Source organism: Schistocerca cancellata, chromosome 7 (genome assembly GCF_023864275.1).
Source record: "Schistocerca cancellata isolate TAMUIC-IGC-003103 chromosome 7, iqSchCanc2.1, whole genome shotgun sequence".
Taxonomy (NCBI): domain Eukaryota; kingdom Metazoa; phylum Arthropoda; class Insecta; order Orthoptera; family Acrididae; genus Schistocerca; species Schistocerca cancellata.
In genome coordinates this window covers 120,777,033-120,796,543 of record NC_064632.1, presented here as the reverse complement: position 1 = coordinate 120,796,543, position 19,511 = coordinate 120,777,033, and the positions used below count along the sequence as shown (strand labels likewise).

Genomic DNA, 19,511 nt, shown 5'->3' with positions numbered 1-19,511 from the left:
AGTATGGGGTGCATGGCTACAAATGCCCTCAAAGGTTGAAACCAATATTCTGATAACAACCTTTTAAATTTGAACATCTAGTCTCTCTCTCTCTCTCTCTCTCTCTCTCTCTCTCTCTCTCTCACACACACACACACACACACACACACACACACACACACACACACAAACAAATAAACAAACAAATTGAATTTCAGCAAAAACAGATGTGAATTTTACCAAAAATAGATGCTACTTTTCAAGCCCCTATATATAGTGTGTGTGTGTTTCTTCAGGTATTCTAAAATCATTGTACAATGTTCCCAAAACTTGCTCATTCGCCTTCCTCAAGAACTGCTTCAGAGCAAACTATATGAAGTACAGCACCATGTCTAAAAATTTCTTGAATAATAGATCTTGAAGACATCACCAAATTACACCTCTGAGAAAATTTACATCTCTATGCTCCCTCTTTTGAAAGTTATAACTTTTCAATATTATTAAAACAAACTAGCACTGCCTGTTTTGATTTATGTTGTTATGCATTGTACGTAAGTATGCCCTATTATTTCAAAATAACTACACAGTATACATTAACAACTACTATAAAGAATCAAACCAACCTCATAATAAGCTGAATAATACTGGAACAGCTGAAAATTTACTGCATATATTCATGATGGTTAGACAATTTTATGGGATTGTCGGTGCAGCTAAGTGTTAACTAATAATGTTATCGTGTTCAACCAATTCAACAAAAAGAGCACACAAAATATGAACACTCATGTAGCAGAAATGACAATTTTTTTTAAATGTAAACAGAAGAAAGGAAAAGATATTCTGGAAGTACTTGAGACTAGTTTTCTGTATTAGATTAGCACTATTCAAGAGATGTTCCTGTTTGCAAGGAAGTTCCAGCTCACTGTCACTTTCACGGAACGTCGCAAGGAATATCAAGAACAACTCAACTGCTAATGCCAAAAACAGCACCTCTGGTGGCTGGTGCATCAGGTCTTTAACAGCTGTGGTGAACGCAATACTAGACAATGTACACTGCAACATCAGCCCCATTGGTGGATGTGGAGAGTCATCTAAAAATTTTGCAGGGAAGTGCACTCAGCATCCAGAGGGTGTTCACTGTTCAGGTAGTGAGTTTGCTTCAGATGGTTGCACTTGTGTTACGGGCAGAGGCTGGTTTTGCGGTGTGAATGTTGGCAGAACTTCTGGGAACATGTATCCAGGTTTGGTTGGTTGGTTGGTTGGGTTGCGGTATAAAGGGACCACACTACAGGGTCATCAGTCCCTTTTTCCTGATACAAACAAGGCTCAAGGTAAAACAACAGCCAAAGTAAGTTTTTTGAAAGTAAAGAGGGGGGGGGGGGGGGGGGGAAGGAATGGGGAACCACACCAAAAGAGAAAACAAAAGAAATGAACAAAACAGGAAAAATGTACACCACAAGGAAGGAAGGTATTAAAACCATAGGGCAGATGGTCTGGGCTGGTCAATCACAAGAATGAAAGTGGATGAGTCAGCCACTCTGAAACACACAAAAATGTCCATCCCAAAAAGACAAGGCAAGATGAACACATGTAGGGAAAAGACAAAAACCAAGACAAACAAATGCAAAGAAAGAGACAGAGAGTTAAAATGGAGGGAGGGTGGACGCTTCAGAGAAGACAGACGCCCACCCTGGTACGATAAAAAAAACTCTCATGAATACAATATAAAACTAAATCTGCTGTTGAGGCATTGCCACCAAACACTGTAGGTAGCATGTTGGAAAGGTTAAAAATCTGTCACAGAGCGGTTAAAACTGAGCAGTCTAACAAGGTGTGGATGACAGTCATAAAGGAGCCACAGCGACACTGAGGTGAGTCCTCTTGACGGAGGAGGTGACCATGTGTTTGTCACATATGGCCGATGTGAAGCTGGCAAAGGATAACAGAGATTCCCTGCGAGTGGTTTGCATGGAGGACTGCTACACAATTGTTGTCTCCTTGATAACACAGAACTTATTTCTTGTACTCAAGGTGCGCCATTCAGTATCCCAGATCACGAAAACTCTGCGGCGGAAGACCCCCAGAGATGGTTTACTGGTAGCCTATTTGGCCAGGCGGTCAGCAAGTTCATTGCCCGGTATCCCGACATGTCCTGGGGTCTAAATGAAGGTCACTGAAAGTCCACTGTCACAGAGACCATAAATAGACTCCTGGATAGTCTTTACCAAAGGCTGTCTACGGAAGCAGTGGTTGAGAGCTTGTAGGCTGCTTAAGGGGACACACCCCTCAACGGGATGCATTTTTAGCATTATCTTCACCCTCATAGTGCAACTGATCTATAAATGAGAGATAGCTCGAAATTATTACACACAATTAGGGTCATTAGTCAAAGCAATTCGCAAAAAATCATTGAGATATTTATTATACTTTGGTACCGACAACAATATTTATAATAGTATAAAAAACGGAACACTATTTCACTGCGGTACCATTTTCTTTGGAACCACTGACTGCACAGCTTGGAAAAAGAGTCAGAGTACAGATTCACATAAGTGTTTTATGCCTCCAGTTTCCTTCCCTGATGCTGATCTGTGAAAAAGACAAGCAATTTATTTTATTACAACAAAAATATTTAAAAATGTAGCTCAATTATCACTGATGTCATCATGTTATAAATTTTTCAGGAAATAGTAGGCAAGGGAGGTACAGGAGGTCATTCTAAATATCTGTACCAATTTTTGTGAGTTTAACTTCAGTCATTAAGGAGAAAAATGTACCTGAATAATGAAAATTTGAGTTTTCAGTAAATTGCAAAAGAAGATTTACAGATTTATTAACTTACCACTATACTCGTTTAGAACATTCCAGCTGCATACTCCAGTTGTCCTCCTGTTTCCTTATCCTTCACACACTCTCTCTCTTCATTCTTTTCTTTATCCTTTAGTCCTTGGCAGCAGCTCCTACAGCTGTCTCTGCTTCGGCTACCCACCACTTATCAATAGCAGTTAGAGCTGAAGCCATATTCCTTTCCATCTGGATGTTAAATTTCTTCATGACATTGATTCTTGAAATTGCACCATCATTGAATGTTGTTATTGCACCCAGTACACCAATTTTCAGCGCTGTCATCCCAACAAATACAGTTTTGGGTATTCTCTCCCATATACAGCTGTTGAAGCTTTCATTTGCATTCTAAGAGGGACCATGCATACAATTGCTAAGTAGCGTTTTATTTACCACATCCCTATATATAAGCCTAATTGCATATGTTACAAGTGGTAAGAAATGCTTGTGGGTATATTGTATGCCTGTAGCATTGCCTCAACCAGTACTCGCACCACGAATCTTCCCCTTTTGGACACAAACCATGTTGTGGAGTTTCATCTTTTGACACACTATGAAACCATGTTGCCCAAACAGCTTGTCTCATGTTCTCAAAATCTCCTACATTTCTCCTTATTGCTGGTCCATAATATTGAGTCAAAGAGTCAATTTCAATTTTTATAAGATGGCCTGGGTCCACTTATGTGTTTTCTGTCTGACAGTTTTTTTCCACTGAAGTCGTTACATAATTTTCTCAGCCGAGCTCACATTCTGTTTTGTACATGCCCAACACATTCAAGTTTTTCTATCAGAGTGTTCCCATATGGTCTGTCATTAACAACAGTAGTGTGTCCTTTACAGTCTCCATCCCAAAGGTAGCCTACATACCTCACACCACGGCTGACCTCTGATCTTCCAAAAATGTTTAGAACTCCTTTCATTTCCATGTTTCCACTTGGCCCATCATAGTTCTTTTCACAAACATGGGTGCCAATAAATTTACTAGAACAACCCTGGCAGAGCTTTGTTAGACATTCATAATCTAGTATCTTACCAGTTTCAATAAATGTGGCAGTTACAACCCCATTCAGAGAAGTATGACCTCTCTTCTGCCAAGATCCATAAAATGCTGCTACAATGTCTGTATTCTCAGACAAGCCTACTGCTTCTTCTGCTGCTCTTTTCGTTGAATGTTCACTTACTCCACATAAAGCATTATGTATTAATTTATTGTATCCCTCAAACCTCAGTGGAGGTGGAGGCAAATCCATCACTGCGCAAAAAGTCTCCTTCCCCTTCCAATACAAAGCTGAATATTTACAATGTAATGTCAACTCTCAATTACTGGCGATGTCATATTATCACTGTGCCTCTTACACGAGTTACAGGCAATCACTAACCAACTTGAAAGACCCTTCCTTGCTGAAATATCCTCAGAAATGTCAATACTATCTTCACAATTGCAGTACTAACATTTCACAGCACTCTTCAAAAGTCTTGACAGCTTTTTTAAGTTCACAATAACATTTCCGTTGTTATTGCTGCTCATAATACTACTAGGCTTGTCCTTATTACATTCACTGCCTGCAGACACAGTTTCCGTGGGCCACTTTTGAAGCAACTGATGTGTATTAGTCGGCTGTGTTTGGAACTGGTTGGCGCAAAACTTTCATTTGGGGCTACATTTCTTTAATCTCGGCATTTGTAGCACAGGAAAAACACACACACACAAACAGAAACAAAATAGACATGCCTGTAGTTTGGTTTCAGAAGTCAGTGCCTTCTAGAATACAACCGTCTTAACGACCCGTAACTAACGACGGAGAAAACAGAAGAATAAAATAATGCATCACGTATTCTGATGCATTTCAAACTGACAGATGGGCATGGCTCCTGTGCAACACTACGTTCAACCTCAATTTTAGGATGAACAGAACATGATAATGCCCATAAACTACACATTTTTGAAATCAGCATGAAATGCTCTTTTCTATAGACCAAGAATTTTTTTTTTCAAATTTTTGGTCATTTTCACGAGCATGTCCCCTTAAGGAGTGACTACAGATGATGATGAACTCACCAGAGCAGGTGCAGATATGCTCAAGAGCATGATAGATGGCACCAACTCTGCACTGAAAACACTGCACCCATCTGGCAAGGAGCACTGTTCAGTATGGCCAACGGTGAGCGTAAGCAAAGCCAACAAGACCATCGACCATTGATCCAATTTTGTAGATTATTTCTGAGCCCTCAAACTCACTGAGAAGACAGAGCAATTGCCGACAGAGGGCCTCAGGTGGAACTGAGCCTTTGGGGATTTGCAATAGGTCCAGCCAAAGCTGTGGCCGAGGTATGGACCATGGAGGTGTATGGAAGTGGACCCCCAGGAAAGGTGCTAAGGGGAAAGCAATGAGTTCATTAGGAAGTGACCGGACACAAACAGCGAAGCGATTTCCAGTTCTGGGCTGTCGTTGCGGGAGATGGATCGCTGTGTTAGCAAAAAGGAGACGCTAATTTGGATGGTGAGGCAAACTATGATTGTGGGTGGTATAATTTGCAAGCAATAGCTGCCACCACAGCTGCAATTGAGGAATGCCAGTTTCCACAGAGGCTATTAACAGGGTTTGATTGGAGGACTCCAGTTGTGAGACGACCTCCACAGTGGTGGATAGGGTCCAGCAAACGCAGTGCAGAGGGCAATGCTGAACCACACACAATGCCCCCATAATCAATATGGGACTGTACGAGGGCTTTGTACAGCTGCAGCAGTCTAGGACAATCCGCATCCCCATCGATGTGGCTCAGGCATCAAATAATATTAAGGTGTTGCCATCACTTGTCCTTAAGCTGACGAAGAGGGGAAGCCAAGTTAAGCGGGCGTTGAAGACGTCCCAAAAAGTGGTAAGTCTCCATTACATCTAGAAGTTGGTCGTTAAGGTAAAGTTCTGGATGGGGCTGGATGGTACGACAATGACACAAATTTTGGCAGCCGAAAACTGAAAGCCGTGACTGAGGGCCCATGACTGCGCCTTCTGTATAGCTCCCTGCAGCCAGTGTTCAGACACAACAATAGAAGAGGAGCAGAAGGAAATACAAAAATCATCAGCATATAGGAGGGGAGATACTGATGATCCTACTGCTAATGTGAGACAATTGACAGCAACTGAAAAGAGTGGGACACACTGCCCTGCAAGACCCCTTTCTCTTGCATATGGGGTGCACTGTGGGAAGCACCGATGCGAGTGACAAAAAGTTCCATATAAAAATCGGGAGCAGGCCCCAGAACCCCCACTCATGCAGAGTAGTGAGGATGCGGTGTCGCCAAGTGGTACCATACGCCTTTGTCGGATCGAAAAAGACATCAATAAGGTATTGTCACTGGGAAAAGGCCAATCGAATGGCAGATTCCAGATGCACTAAGTTGTCGATGGTGGTGCATCTTTGGCGAAAACCACACTGGGATGGAGCCAGAAGGCCCCGAGATTCAAGGAGCCAACACAACGGACGGCTCACCATATATTCAAGCAGCTTGCACAGATTGTTGGTGAGGCTGATAGGACAATAGCTATCAATGTCTAGTGGGTTCTTCCTGGACTTCAGCACTGAAATGATGATACTTTCCCACTACTGCGATGGAAATCTGTCATCGCTCCAGATTCGCTTGAAGACGGCAAAGTGGTGGCATTGGGTATCCACTGACAGATGTTTCAGCATTTGCGAATGGATGGGGTCTGGGCCAGGGGTGTGTCAGGAGCACTATAAGGCTCAGGACAGTGTGGAGCAAAAGATAGGTGTTGTCGTTCCACCCTCTGTTTGAGGAGATGAAAGGCGGGGTGGTAATTCTCTGATGCAGAGATGCGAGCATAATGCTCAGCAAGACACACTGCAATTACGTCTCAATTGGCAGATACAGCTCCATTTGTGGAAATTTTGGATACACCTGTAGGGGTCTGATAGCTGTAAAGTCGGCGAAGCTTGGTCCACACATAGGAGGGGTAGGTTCATGTTTCAATGGTGGGAACAAAGCGTTCTCAACATTCCTGCTTCCTTCGTTTGATGAGGAGGCAAACCTGGGCACAGAGCCATTTGAAGGCAATAAGGTTCTCCAAGGAGGGGTGGCGCTTATGATGTTGGAGGACCTGCCTGTGGTCCCTAATGGCCGCAGTGATTTCCAGCGACCACCAAGGCAGTGACTTCTGCTGGGGGCAACTGGAGGAACAAAGGATTGCCGATTCAGCTGTGGCAATAATGGTATTAGCAATGGTGTGAATTACCTCACTGATGGTGGCATACAACGGAGATTCAATGGTGGTAGCAGAGGTGAAAGTGTCCCAGTTAGCCTTGGAAAGAGCCCACCTGGGCAAGCTTCTAGATGAAGGATGCTGGAGTAGGGACAGGAAGAGTGGAAAGTGGTCACTACCATACGAGTCATCATGTGCTCTCCAGAGGGCAGATGGGAGAAGGCCAAGAATGCAAACCGAGAGATCAATGGACAAATATGTGCCATGTGCTACACTGAAATGTGTGGGGCACCTGTATTTAGGAGGCAAAGGTCGAGTTGAGTTAGTAGGTCTTCAACATCTTTGCCATGGGCAGTGACCTTGGTTCCACCCCAGAAAGGGTTATGGGCATTAAAATCACCCTTAAGGAGAAAAGGTGGGGGGAACTGCGAAATGGGTGCAGCCAAGAAATGGTGCAGTGCGTCACCATCTGGAGGGAGGTAGATCTTACAGATGGTAATTTCCTGCCTTGTCCACAACCTGACAACCACAGCTTCTACATGTGTTTTAAGGGGCACAGGTTTGCTACAGACAGAGCGAAGGATGAAAATGCATGCTCCACCTGACAGTCTGTCACAGGCAGGACAGTTTTTGTAGTATACCTGATAGCCACAAAGAGTGGGGGCCCGCATTGTGGGAAACCAGGTTTCCTGAAGGGCAATGCAAAAAGCAGGCATACTGGTTAAAAGCTGACATAACAGCTAGGTGCGAAAAATAACCTCCACAGTTCTACTGGAGCATTGACACTTTGTCATCTGGGATGGCATGAAGTGACCAAGGAGGTAAATTAGGCCTCAGCATCACCTGTCACCACTGGTTGAATGTTTGCATCCAGTACCATTGCATCCAAGGTGTCGGTGACATGTAGGTCCTCAGGAGTGCCAGAATTTCCACCTCGTCCTTGGACGCAGAGCCATGGGGGAGTGTTGGTGTGAGGGGCACTGGATGCTCCCATTTCTTAACGGACTTCTTCTTTGAAGTTTTGGTCTCTCGCCACTCCTTAGGGGCTTGCTGGGAGGGCTTCTCAGAAGTAGCTTCAGCGACAGAGGGAGACCCTCAAGCCCTTTGACCAGCAGCCAGTGGCTCTCAAAGTAGAAGCCAGGGGAGCAACAGAAGAAGATGTGCCCCCAGCCAACTGGAGGGGCAGGAAGGTGGGGGGGTCCTGAGGGCCCACTGGCGCTACATTAGATAATGGGCATAACGGCGCCATCAAAGGTGACGCCATTGTGGCGGCAGCTTAGGAAGAGAGCATTCCCGAACAGGGTTTAGCTTTTCATATTTGAGTTTAGCCCCAGGGTAAGGCAGCCTGCCCAGGGTTCTGTACTCCATAATTTTCCGCTCGTTTTGGAGTACCGGGCAGTCCAGCGGGGAGAGGGCGCGGTGCACTCTACAATTCACACAGATGGGAGGAGCTGCACATGGAGTATTTGGACACAGCGAACGTCCAAAATCTCAAAATGTGGCACTGGAATTGCACTGAAAGGACATGTGCCCAAATTTCAAGCACTTAAAGCACCACATAGGGTGAGGGACGTAAGGTTTGACGTCACATCAGTATACTATCACCATGACCTTTTCAGGTAACGAATCACCCTCAAAAGCCAAGACAAAGGCACTGGTAGCAACAACCATTGTCTCTGGATTCCCCATAAATGTGCCAGATGTAATGAACACCACACCATTCTAAATTGGCACGTAGCTCATTGTCGGAGAACAACAAGAGGTGACGATGAAAAATAATTCTCTGGATCACGTTGAGGCTTTTATGGGGAGTGACCAAACAGGAAAATTACCCAACTTGTCACAGACAAGTAACACCCAGGGCTGGGTTGGGGATGCCATCTGAATAAAAACCGACCCATTGCGCATTTTGGACAGTGATGTCACTTCCACAAACTTATCCTCCAGGTGCTCAACGAAAAACAGAGGCTTCGTATCCAGAAAGGAGTACCCATCAGTTCCGCTGCACACTAAGTAAGGAGGCGAATATGGATCCTGTCATTCTGAAGCCTTACGTTCCTCCCAAGGTGTTGCTAGGGAGGAGAACGATTTAGAGTCATACCTGTCAGTATTGAAATCAACCTTTCCTTTCTTAGAGACTGCTGGGGCCATTCAGTCCCCAGCAAAACATGACTTGGTTCACTTCACTGCGGGTCATCTGCCCTGATGCCACCTACTCCGATCAGGGGTTCTCCCCATGGGTACCACCCAGCCACAGCAAAAGCTACCTGGCACAATGTCCTTTGGCGGGAGTCCTGATGCTCCAACAAGTCAGGCATCTACTTCTTGTCATATGTGGAGAGTTTAAAGCTCAGGCATCAGCAGTGTAATCCCTGTGTTGTCAGGGGGCTACCACCAAATGGGTACATGATGGCTCCACCACAACGGACTGTCTACTGTGCAGGATGTTGGGTGCCGAAAAATCCAATTTTGTCATGGGGGTGCATGAGGACAGGAGACAATGGAAGAAGATCACATGCCCCAGAAGGTATCCTCACCCAAATACTTGAATTGCAGGTGGGGATGCAAAGCCATGATAAGAAGAGGTGCACGAGATTGAATCTAATTGCACTATGGATAACTGGTCACCACGAAGGCGTTCTTCTCCAAATGTCCCGCACTTCTCCAGAATTTGGAAAGTGAGAGGTCAAACCATAAAATGAGACCTGAACTTGTAGTGCCAAAAGGTGGGAGACTCCTTTTAGTCACCTCTTATGACAGGCAGGAATAACTTGGGCCTATTATAAGCCCCGGACTCACAGAGGGATGTATGCAGGTTTCACTCTGTCAGCTGAGAATGCAGGTACTCCTGTTTTGATGACTTGATATGGGCCTTATCATGGGGGTTGTATTGATGGTTTGACACTGTCTACTTGTAACATGACATGTGTGCCTGTTTGCAAGTCACGATGCATGTAGGTAGGTGTTGTTCCATGCCACGAGGAGGAATGCATGCAAATATGTTCCCTAAGACATCAAATGAAGTCTGAGTGATTGTGATCAGGTAGCTGTACAGAACATGGGTCAATGAACTTGCCAGGCAGATGAAGTTCTTCGCCATACACAAGCTCTGCTGGTGATGAATCCAAGTTCGGTTTGTACGCAGTGCGAAGTCCAAGCAAGACCATGGGTAAGGCAGCTGTCCAATGAGTATCTAGACACATCAGTACAGCCTTTAAAGAATAGTGCCAACTTTCGACCATGCCATTTCTCGCTGGGTGATAGCTGGTTGTTCTGTGATGGAATGCGCCACAGAATTTACTAAGTTGAATAAGTAACTCCGACTCGAATTGCCAGCCGCAATCTGTGCTTGTGTGCCGCGGACACCTGAAGTGCAAAACCCAATTTGACACAAAGGTAAGGAAATAGCTCATGGCCAATGAGTGAAGCAATCAATTGCATTTAATAAATAGTGCTAACCATTGATGGTGGAAGTGGGCCTACAAAGTCAATGTGCACATGTAAGAAACATGTTACTGTATCTGGATAATCTCCAACAGGCGCATGCACATGGAAAACCTTACTGTACTGACATTGAAGATGTGAATCCAATGCAGAGGTGCAGCATTTGCTATGCTTTGCTTTGCTGCCTCAGAAGCAGAGCTCATCACATCTGTCCATGGGACAAGTCAATTCCCCTTAGTATTATGTCCACAAAGAGTTGCAGTCAGCAGTTCTTGCAACTCAGCTCAGCAGGGCAGATGAAGCTGGACAAAATTCAGCATTCCTAAAAAGGGCATAATTCTTTTATGGTTTATTGCTGTGGAATCTTCATTATAGCTTTTATTTTCTCGGGTGGTTGCACTGTTCCTGCTGACAAAATCCTAAGAAGTTAATATGTGGTTTATCAAAAGCACACTTGTCAGTATTTAACAACACGCCAAACTGTTGTAACTGTTTCAAAATGTCCACCAAGTGTTGCTGGTGCTGTTCTGCAATGGTTGAAAAGATAAGGATGTCATCGTGGTACGCAAAACAGCATGCATAAACCACATGTCATGAAGATACTCTTGAATAAGCCAAACGACATGATTATGGTTGTTCTCAGAATATATCTGCCAGCCACAGGAATTTGTTTAATGGCTTTTGCACAGTCACACCACATAGAGCATAGTTGTAATCTCTTGACATGGACTGCTAGTAGGGCAAATGTTACCTTCCCTGATCATAAACTCAAATTCTGCTTTTGCAATAATAAGATGATCAGGAGCTAAACATCTTGGATGACATGAAACTGGTGGGCCATCATTCGTTTTGGTATAACGTGTGGTGTTGTTATGTACCTCCCTTGGAGCCCTGGTGGCTGTGTTATGATAGGAAACTTTTCAAGCAGCTCAACAACTTGCTTTTCATCATTTGCATGAGCTTGGCTCTGCGTGTTGCTGTACGGCTATGGACTCCAGCTGTCGAAAGTCCGACGATGCTATTGACGAGATTTGCATTCATCACACCTGGTAGTAGACAATAATGCACCACGAAGTCAACCTCAATTATGAGTTCTGTGACTTTGGCAATGGTGAAATTCCAGGCGAAGACACAGTGCAGTCTCTAGTCCAGCTCAATATGCTGTTTATCATAAGTTACTATATATTAAGACAGAACAAAGTTGGTGGCCAGCAATTGTAGAGTATAGCACATCAATAAATGCACAAGTCTGGCCCAACATCCACAAGAAATTATTGGCCCATCTTCAGATCACTAATAAAAAAGACACTGAGACTTCAAGCAGCAACTGGATGTGCCTATGTTCATCTGCCATTGCCATTTAGGTAGGTGCAAGGTAGTGCACTTGTGCACCTGGTCTCCAAATACCCACTGACCAGCGTACAGTGGGTGGCTGCACTGTGCCACTAAGGCTCAATGAGTTCATCATGAAATTACTAGGTGATCTGCAAAAACATCCTCTGTCACTGTTGGAGCTGCAACAAGACAGCAGTTCACTTATCTGTTTAGCTACAGCGTCTACCTTATCTGAGAGGTAATCATAAACTGCATTTGTCACTGCCAATGACAAAACACTGTTGTACAGCACTGCTACTGCTTTGATTGATGCTGGAATTACTGCATCTTGAATTCTGTCAGCCAGATCTGTGACTGCACATCTGATGGCATTTCCATCTGAGACGCTATAGTAACTTTAGACTGAGCCAGAAGACGGTTATTCCAAAGTGTACGTAAAAAGGTGCCTGGTACAGTTCCCATGGCATCCTTATTGCATAGGTGTCTCAGATAATGGCGGCAGCTTTCTGTCTTTGATATCTTCCTGTGTTAGAAATTAACACATGCACTTTTCTTATGAGGCAAAAAGTCTGTGACTCAATTTTGCCTTGAGTTTGTGGTAGCTGGCCAGTGTGGCCGTGCGGTTAGAGGCGCTGCAGTCTGGAACCAAGTGACCGCTACGGTCGCAGGTTTGAATCCTGTCTCGGGCATGGATGTGTGTTATGTCCTTAGATTAGTTAGGTTTAATTAGTTCTAAGTTCTAGGCGACTGATGACCTCAGAAGTTAAGTTGCATAGTGCTCAGAGCCATTTGAACCATTTGAGTTTGTGATAGGATTCTTGTACAGAAGGAGCAGTAATAATGTCTTTGACTTCAGCTAATTTGATTGAACTGATTGTTACACCTGCACAATGGAGGCATTTTCACAAGTCATGGTACAGATTTCCCTTCGCCAAGCTCTGAGTCTTGTGTTTTCAAAAAAAATTCTTTGATCACTCTCAAGAGTTTGTACTGCTTCTTATGGTCTTTGTAGGCTGTTCATGACAGGTGAAGTCATGTCAGAGTCATCATTGTTGGCATGGCTAAGTATTAACTGTCAGAACTAATTATGTTTTGGCAGCTCAACTACAACAACATATGAAATATGAACATTCATGTACCAGGAATAATAAACTTTTATTAACGAAAACAAAACACAGGAGAAGATACTCTGTAAGCACTTGAAATGCAGTTTTCTGCATTAGATTAGCATAGTCAAGATCTGCCTCTGCCAGGAAGTTCTAACACTGTGTCACTTTCATGGAATGTTGCAACCTCTGATGCTGAGCATCACCACCTCTGGTGACTAGCACGTGAACTCTTTGACAGCTATGATGAACACAGTAGTCGATGATCTTTACCACTTCAGGATAATACTTCCCTACCAACATTAACATCACTTAAAGAGTCTTCGAGTGTCACAAATATAGCAAGAGATGCTCACAAAATTATGTTAATTGCATTTGAATAATAACTAAAATGCTGTCATTTTGACAGTAATGGTTATTTGTTGTACTTAGCATTCAACTGTAACATACTGTGACCACAGGTATTGAGAAAATTAGTGAATACTAGGGAGATTTGAAACTCAGAATGAGCAACTGACAAGTGAACAAAAGTGAGACAAATTATGGAGTATAATCATAGAAATAAAATGAAAGAAAATGTCAGATAATAATTTTGGAAACTTAGGGCATGGAATAAAAAGCTGTAATATAGCTACAGCATCCGAATCTATTCATCCATTCCCATAAATCCTATAATGAAAGAGAGCCTTGATGGATGTGGCACAAGGTAGCTTATACATTAAAAGGTCGAAGCACCTACCACAGACTACTTTTGTAAATTATACAGGGTGATTATAGTTAAACTTTCACTACTAGAGCCACTGTAGAAGGAAAACTATTTACCATATGGGTAACAAACTTTTTAGGAATGATGTTCAGACTATGCAATGCAGGATTTGCGTCATTAGTAGCGTTAGTGCTATAACCTGCTGTTGGGCGCCGGTAGTGGTACGGCGACATAGTGTTGAAACACAAACATCAGTGCGCATTACAGCTGCAGACAGCTGACATCAGTCTAGACAAGGTGAGCAGGGCTTTACTTGTAAAGCTGTTGTACCAAAACTACAGCAATGGTGCTGCTGATGTTTGTGAGGATAGACGCATTAAAGAAATATGGAGAGGTCATCCTTCCGCACTCAGGTTGAAGAACATGATTTGGAAGTTCACATTAACTGGCAATTTGGGAACTGCCCCTGGGAGAGGTTGATAGCCAATTGTGCCACAAATGGTTCAAGAAGTTACTATTGCTAGAGCTAAGAATGCTAGATGCAATGTGTGATCTTCAAGCAGTGCACAAGCTGTGTCATGACAACATTCTGTGATCCACTGTTTGGAAAGTGCCGCGAACAATTGTGAAATTGTATCCCTAGTACAGGTCCAGTCTGTCATGGATAAGATGGTTGTCACATTGAACAATGTTTGTAACCTGAAACATAAACATGGTCTGCAATTAACAAATGTTGCCCTCTCATGTAGAAATTAAAGTGTGTTTCTCTCAATGATTCACTCATTATTTCCACACAGTTTCATCACTATATGATCACCTGTTTTTCATGGGAGCCCCCTCAAGTAGTGAAGTGTAATTATAACCATCCTATACTGCCAACAAACGGTGACCAGTGATAATCTACTCACAGACTTGCTCAGACAGCCACATGTATTGAAGCACCCACTTCCAGGGAATTGAAAAGTGTGCTGGACCCACACAGAATCCATCTCACTGATTACCACTTTGACCACCAGTGGTTGCTTCCTGAAACCACCATTTTATTACCTTTTTCTAAAGTACTCATACCTTTAGCATGAAACCATCAATGATGTTGCATGACAGACACATTTATGGATGCACTTCTAAGAATGTAGTGCACTGTAGCAATCACTTACAGCATTCCAAGCAACAGTCGTTGCAGAGATTTTAGGACATTTTAACATTCAGCTTTTTTAAAAAAAAAAAAATATTGATAATATTGAGGATATCATTGACACTGAAAGTAAGTATATTTAAAGTTATTGTAATGTAACTGAGTTTGTACTGCCGCTTTTATGAGTGGTTTTGAAATGAAACCACCGGGGCAGTCTACTGTGTGGTGTTGATACAAAATGTATTAAACTACCGGCCCATTTTTGCTATTTAGAATTATAATTTACTTTAGGCATTGAGAGTTTATGAAAATTTCAAGATGTGGGATTGCGTCTATGAAAAATGCAAATTTACTTTCATATATATCATATGAAACGATACGTCATTGAAAACAGTATGACCTAGGGTTCCAAAAAGAAACCACTTCCTTAAATTTCCAATTTCTTCTTTTACTTGTTGCTTACTATAGTAAACGTTAATTATGTAAAAAGTTTTAGACTCAAACTTCTTTTGTACTATTGGGACAAATGGAGTTAAGGATGGGGGCCGGTGTGCTCACCAGCCTGACGATGGGGTTTAGTTGGTTTTCCATATCCATTTTGGTAAATACTAAGCTAGTTTCCAGGTTCCTCCTGAGTTACTGAATGTGCAGACAGCAGACACTTTGAGAAACAATGTTACATTTGACCTTGCACTATACACTAGATGCAGAGAGAAGGAGAGCATGGATTCCTTCCTGTAAGAGAATGGTGAGGTGGGGAGGGGAGGGGATGGGAGTAGGGGGGAGGGGGGCGAGTGAGGAGAAGCCACACCTTTAAAATGCCTTTGAAAGCGGTGACCCCATTGTAGTAATATGCAGGTATGGTGCTCTGTAAAACACAGAGGAAGTACCATACCAGTCCAGATATAGGATTGGCTGGATATAGGGCAACAGAATGGTGATGTGTGCATGGACTCTACTCACACTGACAATTACTGAAATCACTTCTGGATTACCTTACATACGTATATGGCTGTTAGGAGATAAAATACCACTTTGAAACTGGTCAATCTCCTTAACCAATCCACTGCTGTTCTTTTCTTCAACATTTCAAACCAAGCATTCATGCAGCTGTACACAGCACACTATCAGCTGTCTGTGCACTAGCAAAGTCAAAATCTGTTTCATTCAAATGACAGATTTATGGAAATTTTACATCCCTGAGTTCAGATATATGAATCTGAATACAACCTAAAACCTTTCGCTCCAAGAAAGTTAAAAAAGCCACACTAATTAAAACACAAATAAATTGCAGAAGAGTTGGCTAAAGAAGGATTCTTTTATTTTGTTTTTGAATATCTGGACTTTCAGTTTTTGTCTGATGTCTACTAGCAACATGTACAGTTTTTCACCAGAGTGTAAAACTCCATTCTGAGACCTAAATAGTGATGCATAACATATAGGTAACCCAGAAGTCTGTTAACATTTGAGAATTAAATGCTTCATGATTTGTGTAGACAGAGAGGTAAAAATTGACATGTCCTTCAAATGACTTGTGGTTCTACAAACAATCCCCGCCAAGCGATCTTGCACACATGTAACAATATGGGGTGGAGTGCCATCCTGCACAAAAGTCATAACTTCCAGCTGGTGTTTATCAGACAAGCTAGGGAAGAAGCAATTCTGTAATATATCAGCGTACATCACACCCATAACACTGACAGTTTGAAAAACAGCATCCCGCATTTCCTTGAAGAAATCGGTCCGATCACAACTGATGCGGTAAATCCATATCACACTGTGATTTTGTTGTCAAGCATTGGTATTTCTTGTAGCCCAGATTCTGCAGTTGAGGGTGTTTACAGACTCTCAGAGTGTGAAATGGGCTTCATTGGTCCACAACACATTAGACAACTAATCATCATCTTCCCTCATTTTTAGAAGTGCCCACACTGTAAATGTTCTCCATGTCACGAAATCAGTGGCTAACAGTTCTTGATGGTGCTGGATTTTGTATGACTAGCACTGGGGTACACCTAATTACTCTCCAAACAGCAGTGCATGGAATGCCAGTGCAACATGTGACTTCATGAGAGCTGATTTCACCATGCATAGATGAACCTGGAAGTCGTCATTTGTTCCTGAACTGCCTGGGCAGCAGTAGCACTTGTGACTCATTGCCCATTACAGGGCCGATAATCTAAAGAACAAGTGGCTTCGAACTTTGTGATCATTTTCTTCACAGCAACACTTGTCACAGAACTTTTATCTGTTCAGATACCCTTCTTATGCTGATAGGGTTGTAAAGCTGCAGTAGCAGATTGCAGATTCTCCATTCTGGTAGTAAAGCTTCACTAACAGCACATTTTCTGACAAATCAACCTGCCACAATTGCTGGCACATATGGTTCCCTCTCTTACTACAGTTCCTTTCTTATAATTTTATAATGCAGCATCACAAATGTGTTGCTGCCCAGCACTGTCTGTTGGGTGGTTTTTGCACTTAGTTTAGGTTGCAATAAAACCCCATGTTATTTCTGGCATATGTGTCAAGTTTTATCTCTCTACCTACACGATTCTGTGAATTAGTGCAATTTCAATTGTTAATAGAGTTTTGGGTCACCCTGCACATATTTTTATTTCAATTATTGTAATGATGAACTGTACTGTTTATCATGAAGGAATATAGGTACTGAATGTACATGTAACAATCCACAGATCCCTGGAGAGACTTCTGTAAGATGTTCAGCTATCAACTTTACACAGTATTCTTACAGTACACTTCCGCAGAATAAATACTTCTTTGACCTTCGCTGCACAGTTATAGAACAGTACTGAATGAAAGTATACAAAGTATGCTAGCAATTCTATCTGCAAGTTAACATAATGAGAATGATAAATAAATGAAAAGCTGGAAGAGCTGAGCTTTTTGACTAACTTATCCTTGTGCCACTGTTACTATTCAGCATCTCCATTCAGATAATGGAGTAAATATAAAAAGAAATTCAGAAAAATTTGTTACATGTTAACACATTTGTCAGTTGTATGCAACTGAAATTTGAAATATATTTTTGAGCTATTTGAGTTTTTCTAATCAGTTTAAGTGGAAATATTCCAGTAGAAGCCTGCACTCGCAATAGTGGCAGTTTTTCTTCTCTTTCATTGAAAGTCTATACTCTGGTAGCATGGTGGAACCGTATCTATACTAAACTGCAATTTTCTTCAATTCTAGTACAAAATTTGTCACACATCTGTCTTTTGGGAGATGTTTTTCGCAACAATTTAAACAAAGGAGAGCATAGAATACAAATAAAAAGAATAGATCAATAAACCAAGAAAAGTAATTCCTAGAAGATTAAAAGATTGTAAAACAGAAATTCCACATATAAAATAACCAGATCATATACCAATAGACTTTTTGAATTATTATGCTTCATATTGGGTTGATGCAAGCTGCCACAAATTCCTCTCCTGCACTAATCTCTTCATCTCAGAGAAGCAATTGCACTCTATATCCTCAATTATTTGTTGGATACATTCAAATCTCTGTCTTCCACTACAGTTTTTATGCTCTAGCACCATAGAGGTTATATCTTGATACCTTAACATATGTTCTATCATGCTATCCCCTCTTTTTGGCAGTGTTTTTCATATGTGTCTTTCTTTGCTGATACTACAGAGAAGCTCCTTATTTCTTATCTTACCAGATCACCCAATTATGAACATTCTTCTGTAGCACCATATCTCAAACACTTTGATTCTCTTCTGTTCCAGTTTTCCCACTATACATGTTTCACCATCATACAATGCTATGCTCCGAACATACACTCACAGAATCTTCTTCTTCAAATTAAGGTCTATGCATCACATTACTAGACTTCTCTCAACCAGGAATGCCCTTTTTGACAGTACTAGTCTGCTTTTCATGTCCTCTCTGCTCTGTCAATCATGTGTAATTTTGCTGCAGCAGTAGCAGAATTCTGGAACTTCATCTACTTGTGATCCCCAATTCTGATGTAAAATTTCTCATTGTTCTCATTTCTGCTGCTTCTCATTACATTTGCCTTTCATTCAATTTACTCTGAATCCATATACGGCACTCATTAGACCACTCATTCCATTCAACAGATCCTACAATTTTTCTTCATTATCACTGAGGATAGCGATTTCATCAGCGAATCATATCATGGACATACTTTCATCTTGACTTTTAATTCCACTCCTGAATCTTTCTTTTATTTTAACTACATTCAAACTTCTGACCTTACGTACTCTGGCTTGTAGAATGTTATCCCATCACTGGTTATTCCATTTTTTCCTCATGGTCACCTCCCACTTGGCAATCCCCTCCTGGAGATCTGAATGAAGGAATAATCTGGGATCTTTTGTCAATGGAGAATCATCACAGTACTTTTTCAATTACAGGCCACAAGTCCTGTGGATCTGTAACCATAGAAAGACCCTTTTTATGACATGATCTTCAAGTCTTCATATTATGTGACTGTACCACCACAGACTGGATTCTGAGAGTTTTTAGTTTATGAGGACAACTTTAACTACCTCTTATGCATTCACTGTGTACTATCTCTCACTATATCAAAAGAATAAAAAATAATAATAATTTCCTGAAATATTTTAAAGAGGCATATTGGCTGACCAGTACTCATCTCCAGGACTCAAAATTACAGAACTGGTAAAAGACATATTAGAAGCAAAAAACAATATACCAGCTTTTGGAAAGATTATCTCTGTCATCATGGAGGA

At 42.0% G+C, this 19,511-nt stretch overlaps 1 protein-coding gene across 1 annotated transcript in view; it reads right to left on the bottom strand.

Moving 5' to 3' along the window:
- Positions 1-19,511, bottom strand: part of LOC126092562 (ninein-like protein) — a 139,840-nt gene that overhangs the window by 58,224 nt on the left and 62,105 nt on the right. The gene's annotated exons all lie outside the window — the stretch shown is intronic.